Source organism: Rhinatrema bivittatum, chromosome 4, assembly GCF_901001135.1.
Source record: "Rhinatrema bivittatum chromosome 4, aRhiBiv1.1, whole genome shotgun sequence".
NCBI lineage: Eukaryota > Metazoa > Chordata > Amphibia > Gymnophiona > Rhinatrematidae > Rhinatrema > Rhinatrema bivittatum.
The window spans coordinates 108,787,831-108,800,650 of record NC_042618.1 but is presented as its reverse complement, the minus strand read 5'-3'; the positions used below and the strand labels follow the sequence as shown (position 1 = coordinate 108,800,650).

Here is a 12,820-nt window from a genome sequence, read left to right as displayed (position 1 = left end):
ATGGTTATAGAATAGTATAGTAGTTGGGATAGAAACCACACTCCCGGCCAGAATGAACAGACCAATGACAAAATACTAATAGAAATTAGGGAAGCTAACAAATTTGGCAACCCAGTAATAATGGGAGATTTCAATTACACCAATATTGACTGGGTAAATGTCACATCAGTACATGCTAGGGAGGTAAATGAAATAAATAACAGCTTCATGGAGCATCTTGTCCAGGAATTGATGAGACAACAAGCTATTTTAGAATGAATCCTTAGTGGAATGTAGAATTTGGTGCAAGAAGGACCACTTGGCAATAATGATCTTACACAATCAAATTGACTTAATAACTGGAGGATGGACATTAAGGGGCAGATTTTAAAACCTGCGCGCAGATGCAGATTTGTTCGTGCATGTTATAAAATCCAGTGTTGGCGCGCGCAAGGGGGTGCACAATTGTGCAACTTGCACACGCCAAGCCGCACAGGCTGCCTCCGTTCCCTCCGAGGCCGCTCAGAAATCGGAGCGACCTCGGAGGGAAATTTTCAACTGCTCCCCCCACCTTCCCCTCCCTTCCCTTATCTAACCCATCCCCCAGCCCTAACTAAATCCCCCTGCCTACCTTTGTTTCAAAAGTTACGCCTGCCCGAGGCAGATGTAACTTGCACGCGCAGGCAGGTTGCCGGCGAGCAAACCTCCGGTACGGCCGCAGTGCCGGAGGACTCGGAATGCCCCTGGCCCCACCCCCAGACCACTGCCACACTCCTGGCCCTGCCCCCGGACCACCGCCACACCCCTGGCCCCACCCCGGACTGCCCATTTCTGAAAGCCCCGGGACATATGTGCATCCCGGGGCTTTCACACGCCACCGATAGCTTCGGCACACACAGGGGCAGCTTGGGGCAGCTTTTCTGGGGTTACGCGTGTATCTTACGCACGTAACCCTTTGAAAATCTACCCCTAAGGAAAACTACTGCTCTAGCATTTAACTTTCAAAAGGGAGTCTATAATAAAATGAGAAAAAGAGAAAAAAGTAAAAGATGCAACTGCAAAAGTTTACATCAGACATGGCTATTGTTTAAAAATATCATCTTGAAAACACAGACCAGATGTATTCCACATATTAAAAAAGGTGGAAGGCCAAACAACTACTGACATGGTTGAAAAGGTAAGGTGAAAAGGCTATTATAGCCATAAGAACATGAGAATCTGCCATACTAGGTCCTTCGAACCCAGTATCCTGTATCCAACAATGGCCAATGCAGGTCACACCTGCCTGGCAAGATCTGAAACAGTAAATAGATCTCATGCTGCTATCGCTCACTGATAAGTAGTGGCTATTCTTAAGTCTACTTAGTTAATAAAAGTTTATTGACTTCTCCAGGAACTTATCCAAACCTTTTTTAAACTTGGCTATGCTAGCTGCCTTAACCACATCCTCTGGCAATGAACTCCAGCGCATTGTTGTGCATTGAGTGAAAAAAAAAAACAATTCTACGATTTGTTTTGAATGTGCTATTTACTAACTTCACTGAGTATTTTTTTAAGAGCAATAATTGATTTACATGTACCTATTCTATTCCACTCATGATTTTATAGACTTTTATCATAGCCCCTCTCAGCTGTATTTTCTCCAAGCTGAACTGCCCTAACCTCTTTAGCCTATCCTCATAGGAGAGCTGTTCCATCCACTTTATCATTTTGGTTGCCCTTCTCTGTACCTTTTCCAATCAACTATGTCTTTTTTGAGATTTGGCAACCAGATATGCACACAGCACTCTAGGTGCAGCTTCACCATGGAGTGATACAGAGGCATTATGACATTCTACTTTTTATTCTGAACATAAGAACATAAGAAATTGCCATGCTGGGTCAGACCAAGGGTCCATCAAGCCCAGCATCCTGTTTCCAACAGAGACCAAACCAGGCCACAAGAACCTGGCAATTATCCAAACACTAAGAAGATCCCATGCTACTAATACAATTAATAGCAGTGTCTGTTCCCTAAGTAAACTTGATTAACAGCAGTTAATGGACTTCTCCTCCAAGAACTTATCCAAACCTTTTTTGAACCCAGCTACACTAACTGCACTAACCACATCTTCTGGCAACAAATTCCGTAGCTTTATTGTGCATTGAGTGAAAAATCATTTTCTCTGATTAGTCTTAAATGTGCTACTTGCTAACTTCATGGAATGCCCCCTAGTCCTTCTGTTATTCGAAAGTGTAAATATCCGATTCACATCTATTCATTCAAGACCTCTCATGATTTTAAAGACCTCTATCATATCCCCCCTCATCCGTCTCTTCTCCAAGCTGAACAGCCCTAACCTCTTCAGCATTTCCTCATAGGGGAGCTGTTCCATCCCCTTTATCATTTTGGTTGCCCTTCTCTGTACCTTCTCTATTGCAACTATATCTTTTTTGAGATGTGGCGACCAGAATTGTAAACAGAATTCAAGGTGCGGTCTCACCATTGAGCGATATAGAGGCATTATGACATTTTCCGTTTTATTAACCATTCCCTTCCTAATAATTACTAACATTCTGTTTGCTTTTTTGACTGCTTCAGCACACTGAGCCGACAATTTTAAAGTATTATCCACTATGATGCCTAGATCTTTTTCCTAAGTGGTAGCTGCTAATATGGAACCTAACATCATGTAACTACAGCAAGGGTTATTTTTCCCTATATGCAACAACTTGCACTTGTCAACATTAAATTTCATCTGCCATTTGGATGCCCAATCTTCCAGTCTTGCAAGGTCCTCCTGTAATGTATCCAGGGCCGGTGCCCTAGGCGAGCCTTCTCCCTTGCCCCCCCCCCCCCCCGTTGCGCTGCCACCCCCCGGTCTCAGCCCCGATTCCTACCTCATTCTTGATCACGCCCGTTGACTGTGTGGTTTTCCGGTCACAAGCAGGTTGGGCACTGCTTGCGGCCCGCGAAATCTCCACTCCTCTTTGCCACCGCTAGCGGCCCCATATGACTCGCACTCAGTGGCGCACCAAGGGTCTCCGGTGCCCGGGGGCCAATGCATTTGTGTACCTCTCCAGCATCGCCCCCTTAATTCTTCTTCTACTAATGCTTAAGGTCACAGAAAGTCAGTGGTGTCGCTAGACAGAAGAATTTGGGGGGGGGGGGGAGCCAAAATGACATTTCTTCATCACACCCACCTCTATAGCATGGATCGTGCTTTCAAATTGGTTATTAAAAAAAAGTGTTAATAAAAAAGTCCAAAGGCTCTTCTGGGTAATTTAAAAAAGCTGGCCAGTTTCACACTATAAAATTATTTGATAGCCTCATTCAACTAATTCTATATGGCTATGAGAGTGAAGTCTGGAATATATAGGAAGGAACAGAATGTCAATACAAATCCTGCATCTTCATTTCTCTAACTCTGTGCATCCACTGAAATTCCCCCAAACAATGGAGCTTGGATGTTTCCCTTACAGCTCATCATACTAAAAGATATTTTCAAATGCTGGTGTCACCTCACAGTAACAGCAGCACAAACACCTTCCACTGCCAGGCACATTGTGAACTAACACAAAACCCCGCAAAAAAGACACTCAAAATCTATACTGCAATCCCATCATAACGTAACAGTAATAACACCAAGGACTCAAACAACAATAACCCTACCTTTGAAAAAGCAAGGGTAAATATTACACTGGGTCCTAGAATACCAATACACCACCTACTGAGGAAACAAAACAAACCCGATTGCTAATGATCCCTATACAGACACTATATGCAAGCAGAATCTCTCATCATGGTCACACATACAGAGCAGAGACAGACCTCTCATCAAATACAGAATAAAGCCACATAAAGTATAAACAGAAATGTGCAGACAAAAACTGAACTGTAAAACGCATCACGCCAGACTCTATACAGTGTAACAATGGAAAAACAAAAATTTCACCATTCCTTGTGAAACAAATCAGTAATATAAAGATATATAAATCATTAATCATAATTATAAAACCATACAAATAAGATAATTTCAAAACAGCTGATGAATAGAATATCCAATAATTAAAGATTAATGCAAATTTTGAAAGCTTTACCAAACACCAATAAAATATTTCAAACAGCAGACACATCACATACTACCCAATATTTAAAATGGTAGTCAATCAAGAAAAATGAACTTAAAAAGCCACCTTTACTTACCCTCTCCAGCAGTTCTCCAGCAGTTCTCCAGCAGGCCATACCAGAAGCAGCAGTAGCTGCTGAAGCTGTCCTCACAGTCCTCTTCCTTAGGGACCACAACCAGTCTCTTCTCTCTCTCTCTCACACACAAACACACAAGTCACACCCTCAGGACCAGTTTCTGTCTCTCTCACATCACTCATCTCCCCAACCAGTCTCTCTCTCTCACACACACACACATACCAGTCACCTCTCTGGCCAGTCTCTCTCAATCACACAATGCTCTCGCTCTCTCTTACTAACACACAGGCTTTCAATCACACACATGCTCTCTCTATTTCACTTACACACAAGCTCTCAATCACACACGTTCTATCTCACTTACAAACAGGCTCAATCACACACATGCCCTCTCTCACAGCCACAAGCCAGCCAAAAACATGCTCCATCTCTCTCGCACACACACACTGACACACACAAGCACCCTCCCTGACTCACATATACACCACACACATACAGAAGCACTCTCCCTGTCTCACATACACATTACACTCACAGAAGCACCTTGCTTTCAGACTGACAGCATTTTTCACTTTTACTAAAAGTGAAAGTGATGCTCCCAACCATTAAATAAGAAAACCACATTCCTATCAGAAGGCGAAATGACACCCTTTCTTCAGGTTCTGTCCTCCCAAGGGACAGCCACCTACACCTTCTCTTGTTTTATGCTTTCAGGCAATAAAGCAAGTGTGTTTCTTCAAACTATCAGTCGTATGATTATTCATGTGGGAGATATGGAACAGAAAGACATCCTTAGTCAGCTTCCCTTTTAAATGGGAAGACTCCAGTCTTAGTCATTTAAAAATATACATTTTCTAAAGGCTTAAAAAAAAAAAAAAAGCAAAACTGTTTCAGATTGGAACTATTCTAGTCTTCATGCTTAAATTATGCTTAAAAAAAAAAACCACCTGGCATTAGTATCTTAAATTTGTGATTTTGTTGAGATGAACATTTTAAATACTTTAATTTTTTTTTTACTTTAGTATTTGTCTCTACCCACTTTAGTATTTGTCTCTACCCACTTTGTTAAATTTTATTTTACAGCAGAGGGATTCTTAAAATTTAGTAATTTCATCTTTCATCCAACTTTTCAACAAAATCAGCACAAAAGTTGAGGTATATGTATTATCACACTTCATTTTTTTAAACTGGCAGATTCCTTTCTCACATACACATCACATACACACACACACACACAGAAGCTCCATTCCTTTCTTACATATACATCACATCGCATCGCATCGCAGCGCACGCACGCACGCACACACACACACACACACACACACAAAGAAGATCGGCGCAGCCGGTCTAGCTGATCACGTGGCCGAAGAAAGGAAGATCGGTGCAGCCGGAGACCAGCCGCCGAGACTTAAGGGGCGCCGCGGCAGGCAGCCAGCCCCCGACTCTCCCTGCCTCCCCCCCAGTGCCACCCTCCCGACGTCCCCACCCAGTGGTCCAGCGGAGGGCCCGGGAGCGATCTGCCACTCCCGGGGCCTCGGCTGCCACTAAGCAAAATGGCGCCGGTGGCCTTCAGCCCCTGTCACATGGTAGGGGATAAAGGTCACCGGCGCCATTTTGCTTAGTGGCAGCGGAGGCCCCGGGAGCGGCAGATCGCTCCCGGGACCTCCCCTGGACCACTAGGGGGGTGTCGGGAGGGTGACACTGGCGGGACGGCAGGGCGAGTCGGGAGCTGGCTGCCTGCCTGCCGCGGCGCCCCCTAAATCTCAACGCTTGGTCTCCATCTAGGCGAGTCGAAGGCTGGCAGAATTTTGAAAGGGCACTTTTTGCCCTTTCAAAATTCTGCTGCCTGCCGCAGCGCCCCCTAAGTCTCGGCACCCTAGGCACAGGCCTAGCTCGCCTAGTGGTTCCGCCGGCCCTGAATGTATCACAATTCGCTTGTGATTTAACTACTCTGAATAATTTTGTATCATCCGCAAATTTGATAACCTCACTCGTATTCCTTTCCAGATCATTTATAAATATATTGAAAAGCACCAGTCCAAGTACAGATCCCTGAGGTACTCCACTGTTTACCCTTTTCCACTGAGAAAATTGACCATTTAATCCTACTCTCTGTTTCCTGTCTTTTAACCAGTTTGTAATCCAGGAAAGGACATCACCTCCTATTCCATGAATTTTTAGTTTTCTTAGAAGCCTCTCATGAGGGACTATGTCAAAAGCCTTCTGAAAATCCAAATACACTACATCTACCGGTTCCCCTTTATCCACGTTTATTAACCCCTTCAAAAAAATGAAGCAGATTTGTTAAGCAAGACGTCCCTTGGGTAAATCCATGTTGACTGTGTTCCATTAAACCATGTCTTTCTATGTGCTCCCAAAAACCGCCGCGAAACTCCATGAAGGTGTAGGCTGCCGTAATAAAAAAAGCCCTTGAAAAAGGACTCCGTTGTCCGAAACACGGCCCCGTGTCGGGCATTGGCACCGTTTACCAGCTGTATGGGCGAAGAACATTTTTTCATCTCAGATAAGTTTCAGTCAAAGAATTCACAAACTTTGATGCAATATGGCGAATTTATGAACTTTTAATGATGGTGGTGGTTGTGACACGCAGCAACAAAAAATTGAAAAATTGAAAAAACAAGTCACCTAAAATTGACCTATGATTAAAAGTAAGGCAGAGCAATAAAGAGACCCTTTATTGAACAATGAAGGCTATTATGATGGTCAATAACTTGCGTCTTAATTGATGCATGCAGAATGGGGGAATATAGTTGGTATTATCAGTGATTTAGTTCTTCTGTTTTTAACATGTAAGAATTTCTCCTTTTTCACTCATTTCTTAGGACCAGTTTTCAAAGGTGCTGGACAAGTACCTTTAGGCAAGAATTGAAAAGTTCTCTGCCCTCTCTTAGAAAGCCAGAAAAGTGAAATTTTAGAGCAAGGCTTCGACCACATCTCTCTCTTTATGAGGCTGCTCCAGGGTGTTCTGAATGTTTTTGTATTTTCTGTAATGGAGTACATCTTTAAATTGATGGTTATTGTACTGCATGAACTGTATATTTACGCACAATGCTCTACTCTATTGTTCAATCTTTGTTCTTGTAGATAAGTAAGAGACGTAATATTCTCCCTCCGGTCTCTATAACTGTCTTTGCCTTTTCCCCTGCTCGTGGCTTTAATTCAATTAAGCTGTAAGTAGGAGCACTGCTATTCTTGGTAATGATGTTGTTTTCTGTGAGCCAGGAGAGGCTTCAAATGTCACTTACTGAGTTAATTAAGACCTGGCCTCTGAGAGTATTTTAAAAAAAGAAAAAGAGCTTTATTTCACTGGAAGATAAGCATGTGCTTCTGATTAGGATTTAAATGATTCTTTTCAGTCATTCAGGGACAGATCTGGGGATAGGAGAGAAAATTCTTCTGCCCCTACAATCCCAATTGGTCTTATAGCTAATAAAATTATAATTATATTTCTCCCTCTTCTCTCGAGATTAAACAATGCCATCAATGTAATCTAAATCCCAACACAGTGCTGCAAATATCCAGCAGGGGCATTAAAGGGGAAGTACCACAAAAGTTTTTTTTTTTGTCTAGTTTGCATATTTTGAGCAGCATCTAAAGTGGATTTCTGTGTTTTATCCTGGCATTCCCTGCATTTTGCTGCTCTCTTTTCACTGTCTGCTGCTATCTTATATCATGCTCGACTCCATTTCAGGCCCAAGCACTTGCTGTCTGCCGTATAAAGATGGTAATTAACTGCCTTTGATGAAGCCACATACAAAGGCTTGCAAAATGTTTTGCTCCAGTCTCAGTACTGTGACCAATGTAATACACCATGATTTTGACTATTTTGCCGTCAACTTGTGGGGGGGGGTTCAAGTTTTAATTAAAATGGATTTCAACAGACAGGGCGATTTTTAAAGCCATTTATGGGGTTAAATAATGATTTACACGTGTTAACTGACCTGTCCGCAAATCGCCCTCCTCATAGGAGCTGAACAGTAGATTGAGGGTGCGCAAAGATTGCACCCCCTATAAATCAGGGCATTCCATTGGGCATGTGTAGGTGAGGGGAGTAAAACAGTGCACATACTTGGCATTTTCAACAGCACCCCTCCTCCTCCCCCACTAGTCCCCTACACAAATAGTAAGTGCAATGTGTGCCGGTGCTTTTAACATGCATACTTTAAACTAGCTTATTTTTAAAAGGAATGTACTCACATGGGGCCTGTGCAATTAAACTCATGCTAAAATGTTTAGTGAGATTTAGTGCATAGGCCTCTTAGTGTCTGTTCTCAAACTTCATGTTTGCCCCTTTTTTCTTTTCCTCCCTTTACAGTAGGGCTGCTATTGGAATAATGTATTACTGTCACTATATAGGTCTGCATGTACACTGTTCCTGTAGTATCTATAGTAATTCTTTTGTTTAGTAACTGTTGCATTAAGCACAGTCCTTAAATGTATGTTTACTCAAAACAGTCAATTATAATAAGTTCAAAATAGCTCTCAAATAAGCAATGCGTGCCTGATAGATGGTGATGTATTTACATTTTTGCCACCCCTAAGCATTGTTGGTGCTATCTGGCTCCTCACACACACAGAACAGGAGGGTAAAGGCAGTCAAACTAATTTTTTGAAAACAAAAATTAGATCACGTAACCCCTTTATTATATGAACTACAATGGCTTCCAATTGGCATCCTCGCCAATATCAGGCGGCAGTACCGCTCCAGAATATGAAAACCCTGAGGCAACCACTCTAATGAAGGTATTTTCACAACTTGGGCAGCCCAAGGAGATCCTGATGGATCAGGGAACCTCGTTTGTGACCAAGGTAATGAAACAACTCTTTACCTTGCTCAAGGTAAAAACTCTGCATACTTCCGTGCATCACTCATAGACCACTGACGTCATCAAGCGCTTCAATCAGACACTCAAACAAATGTTGAGGAAATTTGTGAATGAAGATGGCAAAAATTGGGATGCATTGCTACCCTATGTGCTGTTCATAGTCTGAAAGTGCTACGGAGTTCGATGGGGTTTTCTCCTTTTGAGTTGCTATATGGAAGGAGACTGAGAGGAATCTTGGACATAAATCATGAGAATTGGGAAGACGAAAGGAACCTCAGGCAGAATCTCGTTGACTATGTTCTCTGAGTGCCAGTTCACCTAAAAGGCTGAGGAGGTGGCCCGCCTATGCCTAGAGGCAGCTCAGACTATGTTCTTTTGTAAATACATATATTTGAGGCTCCAATCGTTCTATGTTCCAAAGAGTATTACAGTCAGGGAACCATGTCCTTGTCCTCCTCCTGTCTTCAGAAATTAAGTTGTTAGCTTGTTGGCAAGGACCTTTTGAAGTTTTGGAGAAAAGGGGACCCGTAGATTACAAAATAGCCCAGCCAGATGAATGAAGGAAAACTCAAATCTACCACGTAAACCTTCTGAAGAAGTGGGTTGAACAGGAGTGCAGAGTGCTAAAAGAAGGAGAGTTTGGTCCAGAGGTTGGACCTGAAATGGACCGAACCCAGATTCCTTTTGGAAATCAGCTATCCATCGCACAAAGGGGTAGATTTTGAAAGGGTTTCACGCATAGGTTATGCGCGTAACCCTTTCAAAACCCCCCTGCGCACGCCGAGCCTATTTTGCATAGGCTCGGCAGCGCGCACAAGCCCCAGGACGTGCGTAAGTCCCAGGGCTTTCCTGGGGGGGCATGTCGGGGGCGTGTCGCGGCGGCGTGTCATTCGGAGGCATTCCAGGGGCGTGGCCGCGGGCATGGTTCCAGCCCAGGGGCATTTTGGGGGTGTGGTCAAGGCCTCCAAAATTGCTCCCAGGCCAGGGAATCGCACAGCGGCGGCCGGCCAGTGCGCGCGAGTTACGCTTGCCTGGGGCAAGTGTAACTTTCATGATAAAGGTAGGGGGGTGTAGATATGGCTGGGGGGGTGGGTTAGGTAGGGGAAGGGAGGGGAAGGTGGGGGGAGGCCGAAGGAAAGTTCCCTCCGAGGCCGCTCCGATTTCGCTCCTTGGTGCCTCCAGAGCACTTCAATGCTTGGTTGACTGCCTGCTCTGCCCACATCAAAGATACGCAGCCACCTGCTTGGATGATTTCGGAGCGGCCTCGGAGGGAACGGGCAGCGCGCGCAGGGCTCGGCACGCGCAAGGTGCACAAATGTGCACCCCCTTGCGCGCGCTGACCCCGGATTTTATAAGATACGCGTGGCTATGCACGTATCTTATAAAATCCGACATACTTTTGTTTACGCCTGGTGCGCGAACAAAAGTATGCGTGGGCGTAGTTTTATAAAATCTACCCCAAACTGCGGACATAAAGCAGCTGGTGGAGCAAAACAAGGAGATCTTCTCAAACGTACCAAGTTGTACCCACCCACATCTCCTGGCATTGTGGTAATGCAACAACCCTATCATGTTCCCGAGGCCAGGTACCACGTCATTGAGACCAAAGTGAAGGAGATGCTCCAGCTAAGGATTATAAAGGAGTCCAACAGTGATTGTTCCTCAACTATAGTGTTGGTTCCAAAGCCAGGTGGGAGCATAATTTCTACATTGCTTTTAAAAATGTCAATGATGTCTCAAAGCTCAAACGTGTGCCTGATGCCATGAATGGATGAACTAATTGAGCATCTGAGATCAGCCCAGATCATCTCTACCCTGGACTTTACAAAAGGCTATTGGCACATTTGCCAGCTGTGAAGAAGAAGACTGCCTTCTTGATGCCAGGGTGACTTTTCCAGTTTACTGTCCTCCCGTTTGGACTCCTTGGTGCCTCCAGAGCACTTCAATGCTTGGTTGACTGCCTGCTCTGCCCACATCAAAGATACGCAGCCACCTGCTTGGATGATATTGTGGTGAACATCCTAGACTGGAAGACATAGCTAAGTCAACTCCAGGCTGTGCTAACCAGTCTGAGAAAAGCAGGACTGACTGCCAACCCTAAGAGGTGCTTGTTGAGAGGGCAAGAAGTCCAGTATCTTGGTTATACCCTGGGAAAGGGCATGGTCTATCTGCAGACCCAGAAGATCGAGGCAATCACCAGGGTTCCAGTCCCACAAACAAAAGCGAAAGTGAGAGCATTCCTAGACCTTACAGGATACTACAGACCGTTTATCTGCAATTACTTGTAGAAGGCGGAGTCTCTCACAAGGCTGTTGTTGAAGAAAGCACTAGAGAAGGTTCAGTGGTCTGCTGAAGCAGAGAAGACCTTCTGGGCTCTGAAAGAGATGTTATGCTCCAAACTGGTCCTAATAGGTCCAGACTTCACCAAACCCTTCATGGTGCAGATCAATGCCATAGAAGTAGGCTTGAAAGCAGTCTTAGATCAAGGGAAGGATGGTCAAAAACATCCTGTGATATACATTATCCGGAAGCTGATGCCTTAGGAGTCATTACTCTAAAGACAAAAAAGAAGCCTTGGCAATCAAGTGAGCTTACAGGCCTTGCGCTACTACTTGCTGGGATGGCAGTTCATGCTCGTAACAGATCACCAACTGCGCCTATAAATAGAAATAAGGAGTCCAATATGAGGGTGATGAGAGAGTTCCTGGCCCTAAAGTCCTTCAACTATACAATCCAACATAGGGCAGGATGGGAGAATGCCAATGTGGATTTCCAGTCCAGAGAGGTGTCCCAGGTACAGGCAGGCACTCATCCTGGCAAGGCTGAGCTGAGGGGGAGGGAATGTGAGGGAGTCTACAGAAAACTCCCTCAGACTACTTCAAGGGACCGGTACAGCTACTTGCCCGGTCCTCCTTAAGTCCCAACCCAACAAGGGATTCTGGGCTCAGGGAGGATCCCTTCAGTCTAGCGTAAGAAGACAGTGCCCAGAAGACTTAGTGAGGCTCCGGGGAGCAGGCAGCAAGCCACTCTATGAGAAAACTTGCAATGCGTGATGTCTCTGTGCTTCTTGAACTTTAAGGTGAGCTACTTAATTTGCTTGTTTTGCTTTGCACTTCATTTTTCCACTGTAAATAAATTGCACAAAAGGAAACAGTCAGAGTCTGCCTCCTTATTCTTTCTGGCTGTTTCCCAAGCTGCTATTGCCCAAGTTACCATAGGGGTCTACTCTCAAATTGTCCTGCTGTAACCAGGTCCAGGAGTTATTGTTTCACCTGTTACATAGAACATACAGATATCCTATGTTCTTCTCTAAATTCATTGCCTTTAGCCCCCTTATGTTGGCGGGGGTGTGAGGAATCTGCTTCTCATTTCCATATGTGTTGGGACTGTCTCATTGTTAGTAACTTTCGGCAGCAGGTTAAGATTATAACTAGAGAAATATTGGGTTAGCCTCTTCAACTTATTGCCTCTTGGTGTTTGCTGGGTATGTAGGATGACTTTGCTTTGCATAAAACTGCTAAACTCCTTGCTATTCATTTATTACATGCTGCCTGCATCACTATCGTTTATTATTGGAAATCAGCTCCTTCAACTCCTCACTGGGAATCGGTAGTAGCAGATATCATTATAATGGAAAAGATTTCCTTCTCTCTTCTCAACAAGTAGGAGGCCTATGATAACATATGGAAGAAGTACTGGCAGTGGAGACAACATATTGAGTGATACATCCATGTATTACGATCTTTGCCTTAAATATTTTTATTGCTTTAATTTCTCACATTATATCGTTCATGATATGGCATTTCAT

General features: G+C 44.2%; 1 protein-coding gene across 1 annotated transcript in view; it reads left to right on the top strand.

Annotated features, from left to right (window-relative positions):
• LTK (leukocyte receptor tyrosine kinase) overlaps positions 1-12,820 on the top strand; it is a 170,968-nt gene that overhangs the window by 84,354 nt on the left and 73,794 nt on the right. The gene's annotated exons all lie outside the window — the stretch shown is intronic.